Below are 18806 nucleotides of genomic sequence, written 5' to 3'. Positions count from 1 at the left end.
ATGTCATTATCGTAAATTCCTCTATTCAAAAATGATATTTGAGTGAAATTCAAACTGGAAGTCATATTGCTATTTAGATCATGTGTCGAATCAGATATTTTAAATGTATAATATCATTCTTAAGCATATTAAATAAAAAAAAGTAATAATCTAAATAGAATAAGAGTTAAGACTTTGTTATTATTTAGTGACACACTTCTATATCACAAATTTAATTTAATTGTAATGATGACAACTCCATATTCATCTAATTATGTTCATAGAAGTTTTCTAATCACAATCCAAAACCATGTCATGTCAGCTCAATGCTTGTGTTGCCAAGTCGTCTGTGCTTATGAATGTCCCATGGAAACCATAAGGAACTCTCGTCGGCAACTTCACTGTTGCCTCTAACTCCAATGTCTTTGAGTTCACAATTTGAAGCTCCGATTCCCATGTCTTCTCATCGTGAACGAAGGCTAGTACATGACCATCGTCTTCGTTCTCTGAATTGGGAAGAAACAGAGGCTCGCCGCCGTATTTTGAGTCACCGTAGATGAACTTACTGGTTTCTCCGGTGGAGAGGTTCACTTTAGCGAAGCCGGAAACCTTTGGCCATGGCTCCGCCACTGCCAGGTAAGCGTAGGTTGTTTTCCGGCCGAGGAGGTTTTTGTTCACCATTCCTATTTCCAAATTGACGTCGTTTTCAGGTGAGATTATGGCTCGACGACTTGATTCCCCTGTTTTAAGGTTCAATCGGATTTCCGATAACACGCTTTTTAATTCTTTATCACTTTCATTGAAGATGGAGTCCGCCGGAGTCATGCAGGATCCGATCACGACAACCTCGCCGGATTCAGGTTCTTCCCAGGCGTTCCAGAGGTGGAAACAGAAACAATCCGGAACTTCGACCCATTTTATACCCGACCCATCCGAAGCGTATTTATCTAAAACCCCAAAACGTGCCACCTTCTCATTGTCGTAAACCACCGGTGATCCACCGGTGATCATCTCCGACATATTAAAAACCACTTGGTGGTCGGGAATCACCACGAAATTCTCCGTGATCGCGAAATCATGAACCATTGTCGGCGTTTTCAAATCAATTGCCACATCTTCTGACTTCTTTCCCTCCGGCGAAAACCTGAAGTATTTCAGGTAAGGCTTCTTGATGACGTCGTAGCTCAATGCGAATAACTCGCCGGAAACAGGGTCGAGTTTAGGGTGCGCGATCATGGTGGAATTCAACTTCAATTGCTCGTTGAAGCTGTATCTTCCAACGGTTTTTAAGTCGCCGGAGGGAGTGACACGAACGTGATAAGGTAAATCGTCCTCCGACATGGCTAAAAGGTGGTTATTGAAGTAAACCAAGCCGGCGTTAGCTACGCCGATACCTTGACTACAATCAACCAATCCACACAAACCACGAGCGTAGAAAAGGAGAAGCTTAGCAATACCAGAATGACCATGGAGTTCTCCGATTGCTTTAGGGAAAGTTGGTTTCCCAATCGCACGTTCTTGAACATGTCTCTGCGTTTCAGTAAACCGGCAAGCGTAGCTAGCAGAACCTTGATCAAATTTCACGGCGTAAATCATACCATCTCCGTCAAACAAATGGTGACCAGAGGTAGGTTGGAAGAAGGGGTTAGCTCCATTTCTTAAGTAAACGCCTTGAATGTCATCAGGGATTTTTCCGGCGACTTGTAAAAAGTGCCGAACTGGTTGCTCCGGTACAGGTGAGAAGTTTCCGGCGATTTGTACATCCGGGTCTACTGTTTTCGGTAATGGGTGTTTCTTTTCTCGCGTTGTCAACCCGTTTTCAATTGCATCCAATGCCATTGCAGCAGCCTTCTGGAACAAGTTCCAATTCCGTGGTGTTTCTGGAGAAGATGAGGAAGAAGAAGGTGATTCAGGGTGACATGTGGATGTGGATTCTTTACATGGAGATCGATTGGGAAAATGGAGGATCGATTGTGTATCAATTGCACAGTGAATCGTTTTAGAATTGTGCTTTTTACTGTAACAGATGGAAGACGAACCCAATCGGCGTCTTGGAGATGAAGAGAATGTGGGTCTGGTATTGACCCAATTGGTGCTTGAAGAAGTAGAAGCAACAGCCATTGTTGATTCTGCAAAGGAATTTGAAGAATTGTGTTATTTTTTTTATGTAGTTGTTGAAAAGCAGAAAGAGAGGGAGGAGAGCGGTGGCGGATATGGTGGGGGAGGAGAAGATATAAATAGTAGGGGAACGGTCACACCCTAAAACATGTAAAAGACGTCCACGTGTTGGGTAGATAGCGACAGGCTGTCATTATGTTCACAAATAAGTGTTATTTTATATAAATATAAATTTAGGTTTGAATATTAAATAACTAATAGTTAGATGAATACATTTTATAAATTTACAAGTTTTTTTTACAAGAAATAGATTATGCATCTCTTGGTTATAAAAAAACATAATTATGTAGCATGAAGTTTATACAAACTTTAAAGTATTGTCAATACATAATTTTTATTTTTAATATAATTATAAAGATTTAAAAAAAAAATACATATTTCATATATTATGATATTTTCTGTGAACTGATGATAGGATATTTGCCCTCTTAAATTCATGATATATATATTATACGTTTAACTGTTTAAGTAAACCCCTAAACATTCATAGTTAATCAAAGAAATTTATTAGATATGTTTTAGATGATATTAAAATTCTGAATATTTTGTTTGGAGTGTATTTCATGATTAATTTTTAATTATTTGCAATTCAGCATTTTAATTATTTGTCCTGATAGCAAATTTACAACTTCTAGTTTGTTCTTACTGTAAGCTCTTTCTTCTTCTTACAGTAAGCTCTTTAAAATTTAAAATTAAGTGTTGAATTTTGGTATGAACGAGCTTCTCAACAACCAAATATAGTTTCATTCAATATTTCAAAACTTTATTCTTTACATTGACGCAAGTGCCCAAAAATTGATATCCATATAAATAGTCGATATTTTTTTCGAACAATGGAAACTTTTTTTAAAGGAACCTAGCAAAAGACTAGCCCCGAATAAACTTCTAAAGAATAAAATTTATTTTTTTAACAAATCCGAGCAAGAACTTTAAGCTTACCATATAACAAGACGTAAGTCAAGAATACGACCCCGAAGTAACTTTTTTTTAACAACAAAACGATATTAGAAAGAAAGAGAAATGGTGTGAAACATTGAATTATCAACCTCATAAACTCTATTTCAAACCCCTACACCATTTTGATCTATTCTTAAAGCTACAAAAACCGCGTTTTTTTTTACTTCGAAAGCCAACACAGAGATTGGTTTCGCCTTTCATTTAAAATTCAAACCGTTCTTATAAGGCTGGAGGGAGTGGTGCCACTGAGATCGCATTCCCTCCTATATCACATAGATGCCAACTCATATTTTTTCTTATTTTATCAATTTGAAACCACAAGGTGGGAGTGAAAAAACGGTTAGAAGAGAGAAAAGAAAAGAAAAGGAAAGAAAGATGATTGGTTGAGAGAGAGAGAGAGAGAGAGAGAGCAAGTAAAAGATGAGAGAGAGAGAGAGAGAAATGACAGTGCACCCCTGGAAGGCCGCAGTGCAGCCTAGAATACACTTGGATTGCACCCAAGGGCGGTGTGCATGATGATGTGGCGGGTGGAGTGCGGCCTAGACTGCATCCACTCCTTCTGGTCTAAGAACGCCCTAGGTCTCTAACCGCATACCAACCACCCTAAGGAGTAATTATGCAACCATATGACTCAAACAACAAAAAGAACAACCTTATCAACATATTTACTGAATAATCCAGTAAAGTTAATCATATATGACCATCCAATTGTATTATTATATAGGATGCAAATATGCAATTTCCACACAATGGTCTAACCTTTAACCACAAATCTTCAATTGTATTATTATAACAAAAAAACATGATTATAGTTTGAGTTTCTATTTCACATATTGGGCAAAGAAGAGATTGCAAATCCAAATCACATCTGTCTAATTTATCTCTAGTCGTTTTTTTAATGACAGACAACCTAAAGGTTAAACCTTATGAGAGTCGAATATAATATCATTTTAGTTTTGAGTGTTTAAATTCAAAGTGATCACCACTAAGCCACCTTGGTGGTAGTGTATCTAGTAGCCATCTGATTCAATCTTTCCCCCAAGCAAGAATGTTTACTTACATTGGAACAATTTTTTTCCTGTACACTTTCAAAATTACTATCTAGAAAGTACATTATGGATGAAACATAAGCATCCTAGATCATCTAATTCCCGTTGCTAATAATCTTCCATATATGTAAGAACCTTACATGTGACAAGATTCGAAAATTCGACAAAAGTCGAACCCTTGTTGCTTAATCGCACTTCCTTTCTCCGATTAAAAATCTGATCTCATACCCCAATAAAGTGGTGCAACCGGTATATCTTTAGTCTTCTATGCATAATGTAATGTAAATCAATTAGCTAACAGGTTAAACTAGTCCACACATCATTCCAAAACTCAATTTAAGCCCCATTACAAAATTTTATCAAACATCGTCTTCTCTAATTGGAAATTTCAATCACCAAAGACTCTAAAAAATCAAAATTCGAATATAAATCATAATATATCTCTCCTCTGTGTCACTAATCGAAATTCTGGTACTTACAATGTACACTTATTATCAAATTAATAAATAAAAGTCTTATCCTTTAAAAACATTGTTAGTGTAAGTTCTTCGTTTTCTTTTTGAAATTTTCCTATAAGAAAAGAGTAGTAGCAAACATGGTGACTTAGGCTCGAGTTGGACTCGATTCTTTGAAATAGCCGCCAAAAATTTATGTAAAAATATAAATACTTATATATGTCCAAAGTTAGTAAAAATATAAATATTTATACTAAATTTTCCAACAAACATGTCATCTTTGTTTAGCCAAAAGAGTTTGATTAATGGCAAAAACACTACTAACCTCTAAACCATAAACCACGAAAAGTGTTTGATTAGTAGCAAAAAACACTACTAACCTTTAAACCATCAACATCCTTAGGTGCAAGTTACATCTCTTACTTCACCAAATTCTAAACCATAAACCACGAAAAGTGTTTGATTAGTAGCAAAAACACTACTAACCTCTAAACCATAAACCACGAAAAGTGTTTGATTAGTAGCAAAAAACACTACTAACCTTTAAACCATCAACCTCCTTAGGTGCAAGTTACATCTCTTACTTCACCAAATTCAATTATTTATCATTTCAATGTATTCCCCCACAAAAATTACATCTACACCACTTAGGAACTTTAAACACGGAAAAAAATAGTTTTCTAACTTTTCTTAAATTCATTTGACAAAGTATATCAATCCCGAATGATAAAGTTGCACTTTCCAAGAAGTCTATCGTTTCAAACTTTATAGTCTAGCTAACTCTAATTGTTTGAATTTAACATATTATTGTTGCATCGTGTGTCGAAGATTGTTTTCTACTATATTGCTAACTATATGGAGCATATCAGATCATTCACAAAGAGAAAATAAAGAATAAATTTATATAAGATAAATTTATTATTTACCGATTAGAATGTATAAATATGTAAATATAATGTTTATTTTTTACTAGTTAAATAAAATGAAAAAAAAGGAAATAAATTAATTTATTAATATAGATAAATAGTTATTTATTAATTCTATAAATTCGTTTAAATAATCAACTTGAGAGATTAACTAATCCAAAGACCAAAGGGCCAATGACCTATCGGTATTGAGTGACCATCTCATTTGAGAGGTCAGAGGTTCAAGTCTCGGTGGAGACATATATGATTATTTAAGAGTAGATTAATTAGTTTGTAATTCATAAAAAAACTAATCCAAAGGTTATTTATGGGCCATATTTAATATATAGATAATAGCTAGCTAATCGCTTCATGAGTTAAAAGTTCATTGACCATAGTAGTATTTCATAGTAGTATTTAAGAGGAAGACTTTCAGGTTTATGGTAAATATTAAGATGATGTTGCATAAGTTTTAATCAAATAAAATTACTAGTACTCGAAGACACTAAATGATAGCACATGAATGCAATGTCGAATATTCATGGACACAGCCAAAAGGTCAATACCTTTTTGTGCAAGGCACATACTAGTCAAACAAAGAAAAATGTAAAAGTGGGGATTTTTGATTATTAATTAAACCTAAAATGGCAGTGAAATAAAGTAAATAAAATTTAATAATAAAGAGCGAATTCAATTCTGCTACAACTTTTCTAATCATGCAATCAACAACAACCTTGTTATTTAAAATGTGTTATATCTATGCTGGTCCTGAGAACAACTAACAAGCTCTGATATATCCTCTTTTACCTAATTAATTAATCAAAATAAGCTTTTCAGTTAATCAAAACTTTTACTAATTTAATTAAACAAACTCTTAATCAAATCAGAAAAGCAGCATTATGATATGTGTAATATTCCCAGCAATATTCGATAGGTTTCACAAGCTCGGAAGCTTAAAAATTTAAAATTTCAATTTATATAAGTTTCACACCACTGGCTGGCGGCGGAAGCATCAGGTCGTGCAACGTTAGAGATGTTAGGATTTTAGGCCAATATATACGTTGAATAATACATAGGATGTACTAAACTACATAGCTATTTATTAATTAATTAAAAGATATTATATAATTGTTCGAGGTACAAGTAGGTTCTGAAAGCAAAGTACGAAAGCGAAGCACATAAGTTCCGAACTGCGTCACCGGGGTTATCTCGTTCGGTCAGGTTTATTCTCCTGAGAATACATGTGGTTTAAGAGGTCAACATAATCTTTGTGAGTCCACATGTTTTACTGTTATAAAACGTGTTTAGGTATTTTAGTTGTTTTGTTTATCCTATACTCGCTTCTCTGAGTTTGTGAGTTCCTAGTGGTAGTCTAAGATAATAGATGTTAGTTGACCTAAACTCGCTTCCTCAAGTTTGTGTGTACTATCCCTACTTAATTGGATTAGTTCCTGGTAGTAGTTTATGATAGCTAGTTTTAGTCTGGCAAAGTTATGATGAGTGTCACTCTCGGATAGATCTATACATACCCATCTCGCTCATTTAAGAATTAACGATTATAGGTCAGTGTTAGCTGAAAATCTATCAGCATGTTGATGAATTATCTCTCATCTAGCTCTTGCTGTGGGGGCCTGCGCTGGTTGTTCGTGTTGTAATTCATGTTGTATTTATACAGTTTACTTATTATATATATTATTGCTCTAATATATATATATATATATATATATATATATATATATATATATATGTGTGTGTGTGTGTGTGTGTGTGTGTGTTTGTGTGTGTGTGTATATATATATATATATAGGAGTCGATCGGGGCAATGACACACGAGACGATTTAGAGAGAGAATCGAAGAGTGGGTAGGGAAGAATGAGCTACAGAGACCTACTATTTATAGCAAGTTTGGAGCGCGTGCTACGCAAATGTGCGTGAAATGTACGATGGTGCCATGTGTCCTCATCTCAGCGTGCCTTGTCATCCCGTATCTCAATGCAATCGTGTGTTAGTGCGCACGACGTACTGCACACGAGCGTGCGTGACGGTAAAAATTCAACTTCAAATTTCCATAACTCTCACATACGAACTCCGTTCTCAACAATTCTTATATATCCGAGTAGGTCTCATCATTCTCTACGACTTCCTTTTTGGTCATTTTTTCTAGTTTTGAATTTCGTTTTTTGACGTGTTTCTATTGTAGTGGGAATGTGGCTTTGCTTAATCCTTTTGACTTCGCGATCTATGATCTCGACAGGTTCCTTGACGAAATTGAGCTTCATGTCGATCTAGATTTCATAGAGAGGTACAACTAGCGTGTCTTCAGAGAGACATTTCTTTAGGTTTGAAACTTGGAAGTCATTGTGTACGTTGTTGAGCTCTTGGGGTAAAGCGAGTCGTTAAGCTATTGGGCCTATTTTGGCCAGTATCTCAAAAGGTCCTATGTATCTCGGATTGTATTTTCCTCTCTTGCCAAATCTTATAACTCCTTTCCATGGAGATACGCTTAGCATGAACTTATCTCCAAATTGAAATTCAAGTGGTTTTCGTCGAAAGTCAACGTATTTCTTTTGACGATCATGATCTGTTCTCAACCATTCCTTAATTGTCACGATCTTCTCGGTTGTCTCGTGAATAATCTTACTTCCGATTAGCAACGTGTTCCCTGTGTGTTTCTTTGCTAGTTGGGTATCACTGACTTCTACACAACCCAACGGTGAATGACACTTTCTTTCATAAAGTGCATCGAATGGTGCAGCCTTTATGCTCGTGTGGTAACTATTGTTATAGGAAAATTCAACGAATGGTTAGTGAATATTCCATGCATCTCCAAAGTCTACCAGACATGCTCTGAGCATATCTTCCAAGGTTTGTAGGGTCCTTTCGCTTTGACTATCTGTCTGTGGGTGGTAGGCGGTACTCATATCGAGTCGGGTTCCTAATGCTTGTTGTATTGATTGCCAGAACTAGGACGTAAATCAGTTTCCCTGTCCGATATGATCGATGTTGGTACACCGTGTAGCTGGACTATTCCCTTAACATAAGTCTTGGCTAACTTCTTCATTTTGTTCGTTTCCTTAATAGGTAAGAAATGGGCGGACTTAGTCAAATGATCGATTACTACCAAAATCATGTTGTAACCGCTAGGTGTCTTAGGTAGTTTTGTAATGAAGTCCATGGCAACTTGTTCCCATTTCCATTTGGGAATTTTGGGTTGTTTCAGTAGTCCCGATGGTTTCCGGTATCCTGCCTTGACATTAGCACATGTTAAGCACTTTCTCACATAGGTGGCGTTTTCTACCTTTAAGTTCGCCAACCAGCAGTACCTTTTCTTTAAGTCAAGATACATCTTATAAGATCCTGGATGAAGTGAATATCTTGTCTTGTGAGCTTCATCCAATACCAGACTCCTGATGTCGCTATATTTTGGTACCCAAATTCGGTCCATGAAACACAAGGTTCCATTTTCTTTGTACTTGAACTGTTTCTCCATGCCTCACAGGTATTCATTTGCTTTGTCCTCATCCTTAAGTGCCTCTACTTAGCCTTATCGAATATGGACAGGAAGGTTTGATTGGATAGTTAGAGTGAGTGCTTTCACTTTGTGAAGTTTGACTCGTTCCTTTCTGCTTTGGGCATCAGCTACTACGTTAGCCTTGCCCGGGTGGTATCAAATCCCACACTCATAGTTGTTCAACAGTTCAATCCATCTTCGTTGCCTCATGTTGAGTTCCTTTTGGTTGAAGATGTGTTGAAGACTCTTGTGGTTCATGTATATGACATAATTTTTTTTCATACAAGTAATGTCGCTAGATCTTTAAAGCGAAAATTACAGCTCCTAGTTCCAAGTCATGGGCGGCGTAATTGTTCTCGTGAGTCTTGAGTTGGCACGAGGCCTAAGAGATCACTTTGTCTCTTTGCATAACCATAAAAAAAGCATGGGCTACCATAAAAAAAACACGGCCTGGCTTGAACCATGTGTTTTGTGTCATTAATCCTCCGCACTCTCTCCTCTTAAATACTTATAAACTTTTGACTTTCATCAATTAATCCAACATTAAAGCTCAATGGTTTGTTGTTTGAAGTTCCTAACTCCATCTTCTTCTTCATCTATGTAGAATTCCCTCCATGAAAGTGTACAAAATCAAATCTTGCATAAAACCCTAGTTTTTTTTTTCTTTGTAAATTTTGACGTGATTCTTGTATTAGGTTTCAAAATTCTTTTGTAGGGTTCAAGAGCAAGCTTGGGGGAGTATTTTGTAAAGAAGAAGGGAAGCTTTTACCTCCATTTGTGTATTCCATCATTGAAGAGCTCAACTTTTCTTGAGGTTGAAGATGATGTGAAAAAGTCAAGCACGCATCACAAATTCAAGCATTTGAATGGTACATTCCTTCCATATCTCAAGTTTGATGCATGAATCCTAAGATTGTTTGACTATAATTGTTGAGAATTCGGTCATATGCTCTATATAGCTATACATTCATGGTAAGTAGGTTGCCCTACCCTCTACGAGCATCATGGACGATGCTTAATTTTAAGCTTGGGGAGGGGTCTTTGTACATTAGCCTCTAGTTTCCACATGCATTTCATCAAAAAAATCCCAAAAAAATTACTTTTCTTATTTTCATTTTTTCATGCATTCCTTTCAAAGCATACAAAAAAAAACAAAACAAAACAAAAAACCATTCAATCTAAAGAAACCAAATCTTCTTGAATAAGTTGAAGTGGTAAATTAGTCGTGGCTTGAGATTAGAATTTGTTCGTTTTTCATTAAAAATCTTGCAGTAACCTAATCTCACACGAACACGTCTCCCGAAGCTACTCGTGCAAAACAAAAAATGATAAGGTTATCAACACCAAAGCATAAAGATAGGTATAGGTTAGCCCTTGGAACACACGACCGGTCTTATGAGTAGTAAGTGCTCACTCATATCCAAACTTCAAATTCAAAAGAGCCAGAAAATGAATATAAAATTTCAGTGACTCGAATTCTCCAGCGCTCTAAAAAGTCTTTTCTACCTATTCCCTTCTAAATACCCTGCTTGGGGACATTGTTTCCAACTATACTTACGGGTCTTTGCGCGTTTACATTTGTCCCCCAAAAAGAGTCAAGACGAAAATATATGGAAATAAACCTGGCAAACAAAAATAAAAAAAGTAAAAAAAAAATATTTAGTTAATCTGTGACCTTTGGGACTCAAATCAGTAAACCTCGAGGGGTGTTCTACACCTAATTTCCTAAAGCTGAATTGTTTGGGACTGATTGGGTTGAAAGTTTGCTACATGGGTTCCATAGAAAGTCATGAACTTAATAATAACATATATATATATATATATATATATATATATATATATATATATATATATATATATATATATTCAAATAAAGCTAATATGTGGCCTTTGAGGTTCGGGCAAGTAAACCCGAAGGATCTCTTTAAATCTAGCCACCAAGGTCATCTGGTCTGGATGTGTTGGCTGGAAGCCTGTTACATGGATTTCAAAGAAAGTCATGAGATTTATTTGTAGGATAATATAATTAGATGGTTTATATATATATTTATGTTTCTAGTTTAATTGAATAATATGTTTGAGAAAAATGTTTGGCTGTAAACATTGGGACTGACTGTAAACTTCTTTAACTGGTGTAAGTGGTTTTAAACACGTAACCAATCTGGGTAAGTATTAGGGAATTTTTAGAAAATACTTTTTAGAAAAAGATTGTTGTTAGTAGACAAATAGATGGAGTCAGTCAGTTTCATGCTTTGCAAAATGAAAATGATTGAACATATTTTCCATCACAAGTTTTCACAAGAGTAAGACCATAATTTGTTCCATGTGCTAACCCAATACCTGTAAAAGTGAATAAGTGTTGTACTTTTGATTTTGTTGAATTGTGTTAGGGAATGGCTAAAAAATCTTGTTTTAAATGCTATATATCTATGTGGGGTTAATGCCAAGTTATCTTAAGGCACGACATGTACACTTTTGACTGTATGACACAATGAGGTTAATTAGATTGAATCTGTTTGTTTTGTTTCATTTATTGCATTAATATTTGAAAAAAATATATTTATTGTACATATGTTATTTTCATTAGTTTTTCTTTCATTCTTTTCATCTTAGTTTCTTTTCAGTCGCCTATCGTCTTCTCTAGGGTGATTCTTAATTGTGTTCTTTCTTGAGGACAAGAAAGGTCTAAGCTTGGGGAGGTTTGATAGGTGCATTTTATGCACCTATTTTGCATGTTTATTTCCGTCCTTTTATAGCATTCTACTTCATAATTCTTGCATTTAGTTGATTATTAGGGCAATTGTATACTTTCATCAAGAATGTCTGGTACTTCACCATTTTTGATTTATTTTGTAGGCATTATGGAGCATGGATACATGGAGCTTGGATGCTTGGAGCTTTGGAGCATGAGGAGAAGATGAACCGGTCATTCCATGACAGAAAACATGAAGATGGAACCCGAGTCATTGTGCATTATTATCATAGCAAAGGACTATGTTTGAAACGTGATTCTTGTCACACCGACACAGGTCGTGTTTGTCCTTTGTCATCTTATATTTGAGCAACATGAATCGTGGTGAAGCTAGATTGAAGATGGAGCCAAGAGTGAAGACTTTTTGGAATTTTAGCAAAAAGCATGGGCCATGCCAAAAACACATGGTCAAGACAAATGGCCATGCCAAAAACACATGGGCAAAAGGCATGGTCATGCAAAAAACGCATGGCCTCATGGCATGCACGTGAACATTAATTAAAAGAGGAGGAGACGTCATTTTGAAGGAAAGAACGGTTTTTGGGGCGATCTAGGGTAAATTTGGGAGAATTCTTGGAGCTTTTGAGAAGACTTATCATGGAAAACACTTTAATTTCATTTTTTTAAGCATTAAACATTCCAATTCCATCTTTATTCTTGTTTGATTTGTTCTTAGCCATGTGTGGCAAAGAAACCCTAGTTTCTAGTTCTTGTTCAAAACATGTTGATTGCTTGACTTGAAGCATATGATTTGATGCTTGATTTGTGATTCTATTATAGTGATTATGTTTTTGTTTAAACTAGAATCCTTGAATTTTTGATTGGCCACTTTCATGAATTGAATTTTTGTGTAGTTAATTAACTTTTAGGGCACCTAATCGTTCTATAAAGTTAATAATTGGTAGCAACTAATAAGTTTTCTTATTGTAAAACATATATCACATGTTTTCACACTTCCGAGCGTATGAGAAGAAATGAACATTGTTGGGAAGCTTGTACAAAACTTAATGCAGTTTTTTAATGCAATCTAAGAGCGTGTTTAGGTTGAATTAGTAAAGCTAGGTCTAGTCAAAGAGCATGTTTTGGTTAGACAATTTGGTAAGCGAGAGGTATTAGAGCGTGTTAATATCTTTTAGCACCAACTTAGAATAGCAATCACAAATTACATCAAGTCATGATCAGGTTAAATGAAAACATTGAGAACTAGAACTGGAAGCACTTTTACAACTTGTTTACAAATCTATTTCATTTTCTGCATGTTTCAAAGTTGATTGTTATTTTTTTATTATTTGACTTTTTCAAACAAAACCCCCATTTGTGACCAAAGTACCTTGTGCAAAAAGGTATAGACTTTTGTCCCGTGTCTCTGTGGTTCGACCCTGCTTGCCTTGTACTACTTTTTAATGCATTAAAGCAGTGTATTTGGAGTCTATTGTACCCTATTATTTGTTGGGTTTAACATGCCTAACATCAATAGCCGATTCACATTTAGAAGGTTTTGTCCTTCTTTTTGACAAATATCACTAGGGCTCCCAATGATGAGAAACTCGGTATTATAAAGCCCTTATCCAAAATGTCCTGGAATTGACCGAACAACTATTGCTTTTCCGAAGGGGCTAATCAGTAAGGTGATTTTACCACTCTAGCTGCCCCTGAGACTAGGTCATTTGAAATTCAACTTTGCGAATTGGCGGTAGTTTGGGCAAGTCCTCCCAAAATACATCGGGAAAATCACATACTTGGGGTATGTCCTATGATTTCCTTTTTCTCGCCCCTCTTATCTATGATATGGGCCAAAAACATGTAATATTTTTTGTAAAGGTACTTATGCAGCTTCATACAAGAGATGATTCTAAGGCCTTTGTTGGTCTTATCTCTGTAGATTATTAAGGATTTCCTGTTGGGTAAGGGTAGTGGTACTGCCTTGTTGTAGCATAAGATTTTTATGTATACTATGCTCTCATATATATATATATATATATATATATATATATATATATATATATATATATATACTTATCAAACATTTGATCCAAAACTCTTTGTAACATTCCAAAAATCATCGAAAAAAGATTTCATTTTTAATTCAACCAAAATCCATCAAATATTCATATCAACCATCAAAAGTATGCCAATGTTAAAATAGTTATCAGAGTACAATCCGAAAATCATAAAAATTCTAGACACGAGTGGATGCACTGCAATCAAGTCGAGCCCTTCCCCTTTGAACTTAAAGTACCTGAAACATAAACTTAAACCAGGAAGCATAAAGCTTAGTGAGTTCCCCAAATACCAACTACCATACATACATATCTTACTAAAACAAATACGAGTCTATTTCGCCCCTCAGTCCCTTCTAACTCTCTGAGTCCCTTCTGACTCCTTCAGTATCTTACAATTATTAAGGGACTATTTCCCCACCTATAGCTAAGCATACAGTTATATTAGCAAGTGTCACGAAGACAACAAGCACATACAGATATACTGGTAAGTGTCAGAAAGACCACTACTATTCTTCAACATAACCTAGTGGGTCGGCATTGGTGCCTTCGGCCTATAAGTACATTGAGGAGACTCCCTTCAGCTTGAAGATAGACAAATCACACTCTCGGGCTGCTGCTACCACGACTCCTCACATTGAACAAATCCAAATTAACCATAATAAACAATCATGGTAATAACCCTTAATAAATGGCCTAAATTTTCATCCAACATGCTAAGCGTAAAAGACCATTTTACCTTTCTCTTAATTGACCCAACTTACCATGGCCCAAGTCCCTATAGATCAAAAGTCAAAGAATGGCCCAAAAATCCTTCTGGTGAGTATGTCATGCGTACCACCACTACGCCCCATGTACAAACCTTAACAGAAAGGGGAAAAATGGGTGTTGAACGTGTTATGTTGAGCGTACGCATATGTACACCCCGTGTACTCCATTGATCTCCAAAATTCATGTTAGGAACATAATGCCTTAAGTCTAAACATCAAAATCACAAATCTTGCTCTTAGGAAACATCTTAAATGATAAAGTCATCAACTTGATTCCTTTGCATGACTCAAAGAGGCCTAACACCCATTTTTAACAACTTCATATTTTGACCATCAACTCATGCATGGTTCGAGCTATATCAATCAAGATGCCATTTTTATGCATTTGGGATCTCAAAAACATCAAGATCTACTATCCTAATCTTCCGGGGTAGTTTATACTCCCATAAATCAACCCAAGAGACCAAAATATGCCAAAAACCCTAAACTAGGTAGATCTAAGAGATGAATCAACAAGGTAAATACTTTATACCTCTAGAAGAATGATCAATGTGAGAAAGGTCTGGATCTATAAGCTTCAAATCAACAAGTGCTTCTTCAAAGGGTTCTTCTTTCTTCAAGATGCACTAAAAACACACCAAAACAAATAAACTGATCAATACTCTCTAGAAAGGAGTTAGGGTTTCGTGAAAACTATTTTGGGGCGAAGGAGGCTTATGATAGAAGAGGCCTTAAGGTTATAAGGTGCTTAAATAGGGTCCAAAGCCTTAATTTTTGGGTGTGCCCCTGACTCGAGTATATCCTGTGTACTCTAGGTACGCCCAGCGTACCAGGGGAAAACCCCGATCCCAGTCTTGACAAGGTACGCCATGCGTACCTTATTTACACCTAGCATAATGGCTAGCTTTGCAAAATAATTAAACATTTAGAATCTAAGTAATTTACCTGGGAACAGGAAGTTACACTCTTAAAATTAAGTAATACAACTGAAGAAGCATGTTTTATAATCCCTTTATGAAGTTAACAAGTTAAAGGAAGCCTAGGTGGGAAACTGAAATAATGCATTTAGAAAGGCGGATAATTCAGTTTATTTTGAAATCTACTTTTTTTTTTCAAATTTTTCATTCAAAATCTTTTCTGTCTCCGTGTTTTTCTAGCTACATTCAAGATCAAGAGACGTTATCATCAACTTTATTCAATCCCTACTTTTTACGCTCCATTTAGGCAGCATATTCATCCAATATTGAAAATGACGATTCCTTCTCTCTCTATCTCTCTCCCTACAAACTCTCCTAGCTCTTTGAAACCCTAGCCTCACCATATATATATATATATATATATATATATATATATATATATATATATATATATATATATATGAAAAAGGGATCTCATGTCAATTACCAGATGGCCTAGCACACAGATTCCATATTTTCTCAATAATCCTTCCAATTTCAATATTTGATTTCAAAAGTAGAAAATGTATCATACCTATGATTCATTTAAATTTGAATTTAGGATCCCAAGCTCCTTTTCATTTCATTCTACTTTCTCTCACAAGAAAACCCTAGTTGGTTACCAGAACAACGAATCACCAGCATCACGATCGATATCCAACACCATGATTGCCAACTCCATCTCCACCACCATACAATCTCCCCGCCGTGTGTTTCTATATAAACTATCTAATAAACAAAAAATCCTAAACTAATGTGTCATTGCCAGACACTACTGTTACAAAAACCTAAATCGACACCAGTCACCACCATATCACTCCTTTAACCACTCGAAGACACTACCAGGTTTAGCATCTTTTGTGTGTGTATGTGTATTTGTCTGATATAAAAACTTTGATTTCTATTATATAATAATTTTTTCTCATATGAGCATTGCAATTTGACTTGTAGAATAACACATTAAAGAATGATGTTGTTAAAGTTCCACAGTGCCACCCATATGTATGGGACTTGGCCAAATCCTTTCCATTAGAGGTTTATAGGGTAAACTTGCTTGTTATCTTTCAAAAGAAGAAGAAAAAGTACTCCGATTCAAAGGAATGCCTTCCAACAGAAACAAAAACTGAATAGAACTTTTCACTTACATTAGTTAACAATAAATATTCAAATAAACTATATGCAAAAACTCAAAACGTTGAATAAAGGTTCTGATTTTGTTTTAGGTATGTAATTTCTGTTTTTCATTTATTATGTATTCTTAATATTATTTTTTGGGGGGTTTGATTTGGTTTTGAGGCTTATTGAATAGTAAGTGATCAAGATGAGGAATGTAATGGTAAAGTTATCATTTTTAATAAATAAGTGAATTGTAACTTTACTGACTAATGGAGCAAAAATGTTCAAAAAATAATGACAAAAGACCAAATTTGTAGAACTATTCATTTTTCGACATAAACCTTAATCTAGCAAAAATCAGTGACGAAGCTTGCAATTTGTTTAAGAATAAATTGATATATTTTATATTTCATAAGATTGTTTTTTAATACAATGATGTTTTTTTTATTCTTTAGTAATTTAGTTTATCAAAAAATGGTTTGCATTGCTAGGTTAAATAGTACTTGCAAATCCCCCAGAAACATTCGATTGGCACCGCCCAACACACTCATCACGCCACAACTGAAATCGGGCCCCGCCTGACATACATACAAACACATACAATACATGCAAGAGTTACACAAACAGCTACCATTCTTGTGAAATTAATCTACAGGCCGACATTGGTGCCTTCGACTCGCCAAACACAGTGAGAAGAATCACCCCAATTTGAGATCACTGAAACACATACGTGTTGCTGCTATTGGGTTCCTCATGCTGAACACATCCAAATTATCCTTAATCAATAACTAAGAAAATTTCCTATAAACCAAGGTCCAAATCATATTCTAACATTCCAATTGGTATAAGACTATTTTACCCTTCCTATACTTGGCCCAACAAAGCAAGCCCAAACCTAAAATGACTCAAGGCCCAAAAGATGGCCCAAGATCCATTCAGGTGTGTACGCTTTGTGTACGATCTCAGTATGCCCATCGTACCACGCTGAAGCCCAAAAGTGAACTCCAATCCTCTTAATGCCTTACGACAACATGCATAACTTTCAGATTTGATTCTTATGGGACGTCCTAAGTCATAAAGTTCCTGACTTTATGACTTTTCATGGCTTAATGGTGTCGAATTCAAATCCCTAAATGTCTTACTTCATCAAAAAACCACCAACTCATGCACGAAAGTAATAGAAGGACCAAGATCACATTTTTATGGTTCCTAATAACTCCATAATGGATAAATTTTGCAACTTTATCCATTAGAATGTTCCAAGCAACAAAAATCTAGTCTCTAAGTCTCAAAAGGACCAAAAGTGTATCTTTTTCAGCTTAATTCATTAAGTCCAAGTCTCCAACCATTATATCTGAATAATAATGATGTTTAGATGGATAAAGTTTCCAACTTTATCCATAACAAGGTCATAAACATTCAAGATACAAACTTCATGCACTAAAGTGACTAAAAGCTCATAATACCCCAGACTAGCTAGAACTATCAAATGTGTCACCAAGACTTAAGCTTTATACCTACAGAAGAAAGATCAAGGTGAACAAGGTATAGATCTACAAGCTTCATTGCAACCAACACTTCTCCAATGAGCTCATTCTTCTCCAAAATGCACTAAGAACAATCCAAAGCATTCAAAATGTCCTTCTTTAGCTCACAAGGCTTAAACTAGGGTTAGGGTTTCAAGGGAGGATGTTGAAGGGATGGAGGCTTAGAATGGAAAGGGTGTGGGGAAGTTAACGAGCCTAAATACGGCTCAACGCCCTTAAATTATGGTTCGCATATAACATACGTACGCCATCATACTGGGTGATTCCACGAGATCACTCATCTCCAGTACGACCAACGTATGCCCTGTACACCCACCGTACTCGGATTAACCCCATATCATCATAACTTTCAGCGATCATAACTTCTTCGTTCCAACTCCGTTTTCAATGATCCTTATATCCACGGAAAGGTATTGAAGAGCTCTACAACCCTATCTAATTATTTTGAATTAAAACACATCAAAGTAAAATCCTTAAATCATAAAAGAAGTTTGAAACATCATTTCTTTCAATTTACCCTTTGACTCCACAACACAAACCATGGCTTTAATCACTTATACAATGTTATCATCATCATCCAGTAAGGTCTAAACCCTATTCCTTTGAAGCCCAAGGCATTTTCTTGAACCAC

General features: G+C 35.6%; 1 pseudogene; it reads right to left on the bottom strand.

Annotated features, from left to right (window-relative positions):
• Nucleotides 1-297: 297 nt before the first annotated feature.
• On the bottom strand, nt 298-2138 carry LOC145076357 (9-cis-epoxycarotenoid dioxygenase NCED1, chloroplastic pseudogene; annotated as a pseudogene).
• Between the last annotated feature and the right edge of the window lie 16668 nt (nt 2139-18806).

Source organism: Lactuca serriola, chromosome 9 (genome assembly GCF_051521515.1).
Source record: "Lactuca serriola cultivar US96UC23 chromosome 9, Lser_US96UC23_V15, whole genome shotgun sequence".
NCBI classification, from domain to species: Eukaryota; Viridiplantae; Streptophyta; class Magnoliopsida; order Asterales; family Asteraceae; genus Lactuca; species Lactuca serriola.
This window is presented reverse-complemented; position numbering and strand designations above follow the sequence as displayed.